This window comes from Trematomus bernacchii, unplaced genomic scaffold, assembly GCF_902827165.1.
Source record: "Trematomus bernacchii unplaced genomic scaffold, fTreBer1.1, whole genome shotgun sequence".
Classification (NCBI taxonomy): Eukaryota; Metazoa; Chordata; class Actinopteri; order Perciformes; family Nototheniidae; genus Trematomus; species Trematomus bernacchii.
This window is the reverse complement of record NW_022987531.1, coordinates 3,126,387-3,138,480: the sequence shown is the minus strand read 5'-3', so window position 1 is coordinate 3,138,480 and position 12,094 is coordinate 3,126,387. Positions and strand designations below refer to the sequence as shown.

The window sequence follows — 12,094 nt, the reverse complement described above, 5'->3', positions numbered from 1 at the left end:
CTTTCCTGGGGGAAAAAAGTGCCCCAGTTCTGATTGGCTGGGCGAATTGCAAACCACGCCCCGTACAACTCTGAAATGTTTTGTAGAGCCGCCATTTTATTATCCTGGCATTAGCATTATTAGCATTAGCATTCGCCCAGTGCACAAACGCAGAGAGACTAACTTATGGCAACACAAAATAAAACATGGGAGCGGTGGAGATGAGGAGGTGTCGGTGTTCTGGCGATTTACTCGGAAGGCTTCAGTAGAAGCTGCTGGGAGTCCCAGCAGCTTCTACTGAAGCCAGTCCCCAACTCCGGGGACTTCCGGCCGGGGACTCCAGGTGGCAGTATACGCCGTGAAGTTGTTTGCGGCCTGCCAGTAAACCCAAAGCAGAAGAAGACGAAGTGACGTCAGCGGCTCATTTGCGTAATCTTCCCTCAGGGAAAAGTACTCCAGTGTGAACGCGATCTGTACTAAGTGCCCTGGCGTAATAAGTGCCGGGGCACTGAGTGCCGGCACTAAATACGGCAAAGTACTTGGTGTGAACGCGCCTATTACCACTGAGACACAAGCCTTTTTAATCAGCCTAAAAATAGAAAATCACTCAAAATGTTTTAAATGGATCTTGGAGATAATGCGCCTGCAAAGACAAACTCCCATCTGTGTCACTGTGACTTTCAGATTCATTTAGTCTGACAAATATGCAGTGATGAGCGGAGCCCACAGGAGGAATCACACACTCGCACAACAAACTTTAATTTGAGGTGACCTGCTCATTTCATGATAAACGACCTGCATCCCTTGATTTCAGGGAGGGCGGACGGTTTCCGAAAGTGTGTCCTCCTCCACAGGTGGCAGAGGAACGTGAGGAGGAGAGGCGGAGGATGAGGAGGTGAAGGAGAGGAGCCATCTGCTGCAACATGTCACCACTCTCCAGTGTCTCCACCCGCCCTCCGCTTTCTGCTCTGTAGCAAACAGGCGGGAGGATAGAAGCGGAGCTGTTTGTATACGAGAGTGTGTATGCACAGCTTTCTTTACTGTGTAAATGTGTAAATGAGTGTGTGGTTGCATGTGTCCGTGCAGAAACATGTATTTGTCTGTCCATGTGTCAATGTATCTCTAATGAATCATTGGTGTTACATTTCCCCAAACCAGTACACTAGAAACTACACTTTCAAGACTTTTCTTGGCATGTCAACACTGATTGATCGGTATTCTTTCGATTTGAATTTCCCTAAGTGTCTAAATGAGATGCACCTTTGAAGTAAATACAATGTAAACAAATCCGAATAAGTATTAGACGTCCAGGGCAAGTCCTCGGGAAGTCAGGAGATATCGTATAAAGAGTGAAGATTCTGTGTACGGAATACTTCAGGGTGGATGGATGGGTCCAACAAAGAGTACTTTCACCCTGGAGCCCTCTATTTGGGTCCTGTGTGAAGAAGAAACTCAATGTTGGCATTTATTACATTACGCTACTTAAGGACCGAAACAACAACCATAACCAAGTTGTATTGTTTTAATTCTATACAGTATGTCAACCATGTGTATGCGGCTATAGTGGAGCATCAGAGTTTTCTAAAATCACACATACAGTAGGTTTCCTGATGCAGAGTTCACATGTGACAAATTAGGAACAAAAACAGGTTTCAGCATATTTACAGTAGATCAGAAACTAAGAGAAACAGAATACTTTACTTTTAAAACAAAGTTAATTAAATATATTAAAGAAATGTTTAATTTAAATAACCATAAGAAGTTGAAGGAATACTGTAAAATTAAAATATTAAATAAATAAAAACGTTATATTAACTAAGGAAGTTTAAGAAAAATAGTAGGATGATTTGTGAAAAAGTTTGTGATTTTTGTGGGGAGGGGAAATTGTCCAAGGTGACCCGTACCCAGGGTTGGGAGGGTTAATTAAAAAATATATTCCGTTACAATTACTAGTGACCTGTCAAAAATGTTTATATCAAAATAATAATTACCTAATCTGAGTTTCAAAATATATATTTATTTTAACCATTTTTGTCTCTGTCAAATGTGTGTATTTGTCTGACTTTAACATTGTCTCTGACTTTAAAGGTAACCATCTATGTGTGTGCTTCTCTATATTTTCTTTTATGTGTAGCAGGAACACTGGGTTCAGGTAACTGTCCCACACTCTTCTCTAGGCCCGGAAACTTTCTTTCCGCCCACATGTGCACACGCAGGCAGGTGTCAGGGTGTGAGGTGGGAGTAACAAATGTTTGATGGGGCGGAAGTGAGTGCACACATGGAATCGAGTGCTGCTACAAAAACCTGAGAGAACGTGAGAGATAACATAAATAAACATAACTAAAGAGCAAAAATGGCACCCAGGAAAAATCCAAACTCTGACGAGGTGGAGGAGATCAAGAATTCTCTCGACTTCTTGTCAGCCGAAATTAAAACAGTCGCGGCCCAGCAAAATAAAATCATGGAGCTGATGGGAGAAATACAATCTCTGAAAATGCAGAATATTGAAAAGGACAAAAAGATCACTTTTCTGGAGAATCGAGTGGACGACCTCGAACAATACACCAGGATGAACGATTTGATTATCAACGGTCTGAAGACCAGACCCCGAAGCTATGCCAGGGTGGCAGCGGCCTCAGAGGACTCCGCCGCCGGGAGAGGTGGAGCCGACGCTCCGGAGGTGGACCGTGAGTCGCTGGAGCAACAGGTGCTTTGCTTTTTGGACAGCAAGGGCATATCTGTTGACAGCGGAGATATTGAGGCCTGTCATGCCCTGCGGAGCAAGAACTCAACAGCCACCCCAGCAATAATAATCCGGTTCATCAACAGGAAAAACAAATATGCACTCCTCAGACAAGGAAGGAAACTGAAGGGGACCAATGTTTACATCAACGAACACCTTACGAAGAAGAACGCGGACATCGCAAGGAGAGCACGTATACTGAAGAAACAAAACAAGATTCAAGCAACATGGTCGACAAATTGTAAAATTTTCATCAAACTAAACGGATCAACAGCAGAGATGGCGAAAGTGCTCATTATCAGGGACATCACCGAGTTGGATCAGTTTGATGAATGAAACATCAAAATCAACATAAGGTAACTCAATCGCTACACACTGAAATGAACACACTAAGAACACCCATGATAAGCTTGGACAAAATTGCTGAATATAAAAAACTGGACTTGAAATGTTTCAAATACACGGAACATAAATCGCAAGATATTGAAAAGGATATTGACCCTGAAAATAATTTCTACAAGAACATCCATAACCAATGTGAATACTACACAGAAGATCAACTCAAAAGAAATGGATTGATGGATGGAGCAATATCAATATTACATTTCAATAGCAGAAGCCTAATTTCAAATGTATCAAAGATCAAACACTGTTTAAGGCAACTGGAGAAACAAGTTACAGCCCTAGCAATATCAGAGACCTGGCTTAGTGATGAGCAAGCTGACATGGTTGAAATCGAGGGATACAACATGTTTTTTACTAATAGGACTCATTCTAAAGCTGGGGGGACTGCACTTTATATTAACAAAAGTTATAAAAGTAGATCTGTCAGTAATATGTCTTTTGCTTTAGACAACATCATGGAATGCATAACAGTAGAAATTGAAATCAAAAAATCTAAAAACCTTCTGATAAGCTGCGTGTATAGAAAACCAGGATCATGTGTTGACACATTTGAGAAAAAGCTAGCTGAACTTTATAACTACACAAGCAGCAAGAAAATGCTTTTTGTATGTGGAGATTTTAATATTGATTTGCTGAACCCACAAGAACACAATGCAACTACAGAATTTATTAATTCTATGTATAGCAACAGTTTATATCCTACAATCACACGACCGACCAGAATAACATCACACAGTGCTACACTCATTGACAACATATTCACAAATGTTATGGATAGGAAAGTAATAAGTGGAATATTAATAAATGACACAAGTGATCACTTGCCAGTCTTTGCAACAATACAGAACTGTACTAGGATCAAAAAAGACACCAGAACAGTCGTAATTACAAGACACAAAACACCAGAGTCTGTCAATTCTTTTAAAGAAGAATTACGTAAACAAGACTGGAACAAAGTGTATGTACCAGATGTAAATGAAGCTTATGAATCATTTCTAGATATTCTATCAGGGCTGTATGAAAAACATTGTCCTCGTGTAAAGAAAATTGTGAAACAAAAATATGCTGAAAAACCATGGATCACTAAGGGAATAGAAAATGCTTGTAAAAAGAAAAATGAATTATATAAAGACTTGTTAAAGAATAGAACAGTAGAGGCTGAACAAAAATACAAGACATACAAAAACAAATTAACAAAGATAATACGATGTAGCAAAATGGATCATTACAACAAATTATTGGAAGATAACAAAAATAATATTAAAAACACATGGAATGTATTAAATACCATTATTAAAAAAGGAAATGGAAAAGCACAGCACCCAAACAGTTTTCTGTCAAAAGACAATACAGTCATTTATGACATGACCTTAGTTGCTGAACAGTTTAATGAGTATTTTGTTAATGTTGGTCCTTGTCTAGCTGGGGAAATTCCAAATACTGGTAGTAGTGAAGGTGTAGAAAGTAAAGATATAAATGTGAAGGAAACTATATTCTTAAGAGGGACTGATGAAAATGAAATTATTGACACAGTTAAAAAACTAAAGAGTAAAAGGTCTACAGACTGTCATGATATTGACATGTATACAGTTAAAAACATTATTGAATGTATAGCCAAACCACTAACTCACATCTGTAATCAGTCAATACAAACCGGTGTATTTCCAAATAAAATGAAAACTGCTAAAGTCATACCGATACATAAATCTGGAGATAAACATGTACTGTCAAACTATAGACCAATTTCATTGCTCCCACAGTTTTCTAAAATACTGGAAAAAATCTACTATGTAAGACTAAATGACTTCTTCACCAAACATAACATACTCTATGAACAACAATATGGTTTCAGAGCAAACAGAACCACATCATTTGCAGTTATAGAATGTATGGAACACATTACTAAGGCAATAGAAAAGAAAGAATATGCAATAGGGATATTTCTGGACCTTAAAAAAGCATTTGACACGGTTGACCATGAACTATTATTAAAAAAACTACAGAGATATGGAATTAGAGGTGTTGCACTATCATGGCTATCCAGCTACCTACATAACAGGAATCAGTACGTTGAAATACAAAGTCATACATCACAACTACTACAGGTTACATGCGGGGTGCCTCAAGGCTCTGTCTTGGGGCCATTATTATTTATTCTGTATATTAACAACATATGTGAAGTATCAAAAACTGTTAAAACCATTCTTTTTGCAGATGACACAAGTCTACTCTGCTGTGGGGACAATCTAGAACAGCTATTGGTCACAATGGAAAAGGAACTGAGCAGGATGAAGATCTGGTTTGACCAAAATAAATTAACATTGAACGCAAGCAAAACCAAACTCATAATATTTGGGAATCGGTCGACCAATACAGAGAAGAAACTCACTATAAATGGCGTCCAACTAGAAAGAGTAACGGAAATAAAATTCCTTGGAATAATCATAGACAATAAATTAAGTTGGAAACCACATATAAGCTATATCAAAGCCAAAATATCCAAATCAATAGCAATTCTAAATAAAGCCAAATACCTAGTTAATCAAGCTTCCTTGTTTATGCTGTACTGCTCCTTCATACTTCCATACATGATGTATTGTGTGGAGGTTTGGGGGAACACATACAAAACAAATACACATCCTATCTTCATCCTGCAAAAAAGAGCAATACGAGTTATACACAAAACTTCGTACAGAGAACCAACAAATAAATTATTTATCAAACTAAAAACACTAAAACTACAAGACCTGGTTGACTATAAAACCATTCAAATTATGTACAAGGCCGCAAATCATCATTTGCCTCATGGTGTCCAGGGACTTTTTACACGGAGAGAAGGCATGCACATGTTGAGAGGAAACTGCATTTTCAAAAAACCACCCGTACGTACAAATGCCAAACTTCATTGCATCTCATCAAAAGGTGTTAGTCTGTGGAATAAATGTAGTGATGCACTGAAAAATTGTACAACTTTATATAAAATGAAAGTATTATTCAAGAGCCAAACCATTAGTGGTTATGAACAGTACCTGTAAAAATTCTTTTTGTTATTTCCTGTAATTGTAAAAGTTATTACTTCCTGATTGTTTTTGTAAAAAAGTATCAAGACAAACATGTCGCTGATGACGATGACCTAATTACTTCATTTATACTGCAAGGAAAATGTACGCTAGAAGGGGTAGGACCAGAAAAGTTTTTTAAGCTTCTTCTTGCCCCTGTTGAACACGACAGAGACTAATTTAAGATTTATTGTTGTTGTTTCTTTTTATTTCTTTTTTTTTTTGCATTATCATTATTATTTATTTTATTGTACTTTGGTATAATTATTATTATTATGAGTGAGAAGGAAGAAAAGGAAGAAGCAATATATATTATTATTAGTATTGATGTATGTTTTGTTTCTGACATGTTCAATAAATTGACATAAAAAAAAACTCACCATCACCTAAAGTAGGTCAACTCCTCCCCCAGAGCAAACCCCTAATTAACTCAGGGGTATTTAAGGCACCTGTGGCATCATGGCAGCTTTTGGTTCGTTTGCTGCCTGCCTGTTGCCACATGGCCACCTTAAGGGTAGGTACATTGTCAGATACTGGATGTCATGTTTGATCAGCAACTTAATATTCCTCATGTGCATCTTATATTAGCACTGAATTACATTCATTTGTATTAGCCTACTGTCAGCTTGTATCCTGGTCCACCTGGTGTTCCTTTGGCCAAATGTGATGCCTGAAGTTCCCGTTAACCTGGAGGGATGTGTGTTGGTCCTTGGTACTTTAGTATTAATCATACTGAGTAGTGGTAAGTTTATAATTACCTAAGCTAAAAGATTGAAATGTGTACTTCTGTATTGTAATCTAATGTGCAATGTGTTGTTCCTACTAGGTGGTATCAGCTGCTGTTTTGCTACAGTTAGATTTTGCTTGAGTTAGGTTTTGCTTGAGTTAGGTTTGTTTCAATTTAGTTTTGCTGTCTTACATTTAGGATTTTACTGTTTGCTCGTTTGGACTAACTGGATAATTGTTTCTTCTGCTTTATACTCATTTGTTGTTTCTTTGCCCCTTGTAGTGGAGTTGGAGCCAGCTAGTGGTGGAGGCTAGGCCCACAGTCTGAATCCCTTCATGGCTTGTAGTGGTAGGAGCACTGGGACACAGTTTGTAGTGAGTTTTGATTTGCAGTGATGCACCGGTGGTGGGTAAGTGGGACACAGCCCTGTTAGACTGCCTCCCCCTGGCTGGCATCTGCCCACTCCCCTTTTCCCCTCATTGATTTTAGTAATGTTCTATATAAAGTGTTTTTACCAAGAATAAAGAAATACATGTGATTGACATATTGAAATAAACTGTTAAACTGTTTCATTATAATTGAACCACGTCTCTGTCTTGTGTCAGTCACGAACTTGTAGAGCCTTCTTAGGTCTGAGGTGTAAATTAAATATCTCCTGGGGCGAAATTCCCCAGGTGGCGTTGTCAGGCATTTTGGTATTTGGGTGGCTCTGCCTTTAAAAACGACCACCCCGCCACATTCACTTGCTTGTTTCTGTGCTGTGTGTGTGTGTCCTGTAGTCAGTCTGTTCATCTTTAAGCTATTTCTGACCCTTCTCCCTCTCTGTGCCGAGTCCAAGTCTCTTCAGTTCCTCTGCCTGTTATTCCAGATGGACCTGCTTCCATATCAGGCTGCTAATGAGGCAGCACTGTTCATTCTGTGGTTCTCTGAATGGGGGGGGCAACCATTTAACCCTGCCCGGCACCCCATTCGACCCACATGTATTTTTAGGTTTCACCTCATTTCATGCTGAATAAACACCTACGTCTGGCCACCCTCGAGGGCCGAGCCCCATGCCATCCTGATAGATTGAGTAAAAAATAAAATCATAAAGCACTTGGCTACAGCGGGTCTTATTTTGCTGGTTGACAAAAATACAGTTTGGTTTTGGATAAGCACAGACCTTTGTACGACATCTTACATTTCTTGTTTGTTACAGGTGTTGGCATAGACTTTTAATATCCATAAATCATAATTAAAAATAAAAGTGATGTCTTTAAAAAGTCAATATTATTCTGCAGTTAACTATACATGTTGCTCCATGGAGTGGGTATACATCTGATGGAATACCTTTTAAAGCAAAAACGGCTTCGATTTTCAAATTAATGTAAAATCCCGTTTCATTTCCAGTTTTATAATTGCTTCCTCTTTACTTTACATGAGCTTAAATTGCATAATGATCATTGTGAAAAGCTGCTGCTGTACATCTCTTCATAAAATAGTTACACATTTATAAGGCATGTATTTTTTGCTTGCTAAAAGCCTACTAATGTATGATGATACAAAACATCTGATTGTGTTGGATGGTTTGATTTACCTGCAGCTCCCTCCTGATAACAGGAAATAACACTTAGCGCTGTTTTTCTTTTACGCATCATGAAAGGCTTTCCCCAGCATAAGTATTAACTTGGCAATCATGTACTTATGTTGATTGCAACATTTAATGGCTTTAGAATAATGAAACGATCAGCTTTTGGATTGGTTTGCTAGAAGCCTTGCTTTCACTGCTTTCAAGATGCATTTCACAATAAAAGCACTGGACATGGCATCATTGCCTCTCAGAGAGCACTTACTGTAGTTAGAGGCAAAATAGCTAGAGAAGCTTATCCCCAGGTAGGCTTCCGATAGTAGCCAGGCTGCTAGCGGTAGCCATGTTGCAAACGATGTAGAGTGATCTTGTTTAAAGCTCCCATGTCATGCTTTTCTGGTTATTACCCGTCCCCTTGTGTGTTATGAAGGTTTTTATGCATGTAAACGGTGTGCAGAGTCAAAACCCTCAAAGTACACCCTGTAGCGAGTAAAACTCTAACACAGAAAATACCTCCCCAAAACGCCTCGTTGGAGATACGTCACTGCCCATTTGAGTCTTCCGGGTACGGCCTGATGTCATGCGGTACCCGGAACGAAATGGACCAATCCCGAAGAGCTATGGTCACACCCAGCGGCGCTGGCCGCACCCTCTGCCAGCCTAACATTTACTGTTGGAAGCTCTGGTTCAGTTCACAATCATCCAGTCATGCCACTGCCAAGGACCTGTTTCCTGAAATGTGAGGAGAAATCTGAGCTGTTTGTCCTACCACGGAAGAACCACGACGAAGTCAGTGGTTGAAATTTCTTTTTAACACTGTTCCTTCAGAGGTTCAAAGAACCGGCATTTCACAGACGAAAGCTTCCAAAACATTGCCCAGTTTGAGGCCGGATATGCACAGCTTGTTTGGACCGTTTGGAGCAGGGGAAGATCCGGGGACACAACCTGTAAGTTTGCATTGTTATTTGTGTATTTATCAAACAAGACTGTTTAAATGTGTAAACTGTGTTGGACTGCTAAGCCATTGACACAGTGCTAACTGTGCTAACTAAATTGCTAGCGTTTCCATATATCAACTCTAATATCAGCAGATGGCCTTGCATACATGTATCTCATAGCAGGAGAATGTCTGCATTCACACACAAAATACCTATTGACAGTATACTCCGGGTGATTTGCCGTGCGGTCAGTCGCGAAACGTAATTACATTATAGCTGGCGTAGCATGTATGCTACCTATCTAACCCACGGAGCTAGAGCTAGGTTTGGTCGGAAAAACATTTTTGTTATGCTACGTTGCTAGCGTTTAAATATATCAACTACAATGTCAGCAGATGGCCTTACATGTTTGTCATGGCAGGAGAATGTCTGCAGTCACACACACGGAATACTCATACAGTATACTCCGGGTGATTTACCGTACATTGTGACAGTACATATACTGCATGTATAGCTAACGAGGCTAGCTGTATGCTAGCGCAAAACAATGTATTCATGCAAGTTACATTGTATGACCGAACGTAGCAGAATACCCGTATACGATTGCAATTATAAACACGTTATTGCTAGCCTAATATGAACCACTAGCTTTTGTTCATAGTAGTTTTATTACACTGCATTATAGTTGCCTTTCCTCCAAGCTAACGTTCGTATCGTGTTAGCTACCAAGGTAAACAAAGCTAGGTTAGCATATTAGCAGGCAAGCTGTTCATTACACTCCTACCACAACTACTACTAACGAATCTAAAACAACTAAGTTTCTCTAATATTTTGTAATTTGCATTTGATTTCGTCCAGCCAGATCCTGGCGGACAATCCATGACGGGGACGGAACTTCTACTACTGAGGCCTCGTGCTAAAAGTCACCGGCTGCGCCCAGGCAAGATGCGAGGAGGAATGGATGATATACCGTGTATATATGTATATTTATGTTCATTTTGTACATTTCTAAAAATAAAGTTTAATGGAAATACTTAGTAGGCCTATCCTTTCTTCCCTGAATTATTTGCTCCTATAACATATCATTCATATATAGCAAACCATGATTTGATTTCTCATCAAACAGTAGTAGTTTATTACAGGTAAAAATAACTTACTCTTTGTTATGACCGGCTCGTAGGCCACAACGGAAAGGTAAGGAGACATACACGAGTTTACAAAACCACGGCACATTTATTGTGGTAAATGCAGAGATAGGTGGTCGGGGAGAGAATCGCCGGGCCGCTGGGATTAATGGCACCGGCTACGGAGGTGTCCGTGATCGCGCTGATTACCCTCTTCAGCTCCACCCCACCGTAAGCCCTGCAACACACCTGCACAAAGGCCCTGGGGCCGTCACACTCTTCTATAACAACAGTTGTAGGTTCAGTTCGGTTAGTTAGCGTATAAAATATCAGCTGTACTGACGCCATTATTACACTGATGTTCCCCGAAAAAAGCGGGCGGAGCCTCTCTGGTGGTTGACTAATCAGAACAGAGTGGCCGAGCTGACCAATCGGAGCACACTAGGCTCACAGGAAGGGGGGGGGCAAGAGCTCCAACGAGTCGTTTAGTGGAGAGAGTGAATACTGCTGAATACACATGCTTGACAGAGATGCTGTATGCGAAACCAATGTGAGTTTGGAAAATTGCACAGTATAAATCTATTTTAGTATACCTCAACAATGTAATTATGATCAGTGGAAATGGCCATGACATGGGCCCTTTAAATAAAATCAACGGACAGAAAGGATGTCGTTTCTCTTTTGGGTATTTTGCTAAGAAAAAATGCAGGGCAATATAGATCTGAGGAAAACAGAAAGAGATTTTCCAGCATCACCAACAATATGAGTTGAAAATAGAGCCGTGCATGGGCTGCAATCGACAAAAATAAATGGAATTTTTCCATTTGATTTCTGTATTTAGCAGAAAATAAGCTTTGTGGCAAACACACATTAATGATACTTAGCATGTTTTTTTTCAGCAGGATAATCTCCACATATTAACCCCACTTAAACAAACTACATCACTGTCACTTGGCTTAACTTGTGTTGGCATTTGCTAGTTTGTTTAGTCAATGTGTTTTTATGACACACTGAAGCTTCTGAGATGTACGCGTTAGGTATTTACTGACATATTTTATGTTGAAGATCAAATGTGAATATCTCTTCTGGCTGTGTTAATCACACAGATATTATTTCCGACATCTGACCACAAACGCGTCACAAAAAAAATTGACTTTGAGAAAAGGGAAAGGGAAGTGTTAATTGGCTCACTCATTAACGGGTGTTAGGACTCCTTCCTGCACCACTCTATACTAGTAGGTTAAAGGTATACATTTTGGCTTTCTGTCATAGTAAGTGGACCCATGACCTGTAGTTTATACATGGAAACATTTGTTACGTATGGTTTGTCACTTTGGAAGTGTCAACACACTAGTACTCTAATCGCTGTGAGAGTTATCTCTGTATGGATTAATGTCTTTCCTTTCTGAAACAAAGAACAGTAAAAGCTACATTATGGAAGATAAATTGCTACTAAAAGATCAAGGAAGTGATGTCGTATTCTTTGTGTCTTTTTTTTATAAGCACTCATTGTGTCAATCTTAATGATTGCTCCAGTTAAATGGATGTAAAA

General features: G+C 39.4%; 1 long non-coding RNA gene across 1 annotated transcript; it reads left to right on the top strand.

Moving 5' to 3' along the window:
- The first annotated feature begins 6,631 nt into the window (after positions 1–6,631).
- LOC117475455 lies at positions 6,632–7,413 on the top strand. Its single transcript, XR_004555172.1, has 3 exons — positions 6,632–6,700; positions 6,801–6,928; positions 7,196–7,413. It is a non-coding gene; the product is annotated as an uncharacterized LOC117475455 (long non-coding RNA).
- The last annotated feature ends 4,681 nt before the right edge of the window (positions 7,414–12,094 follow it).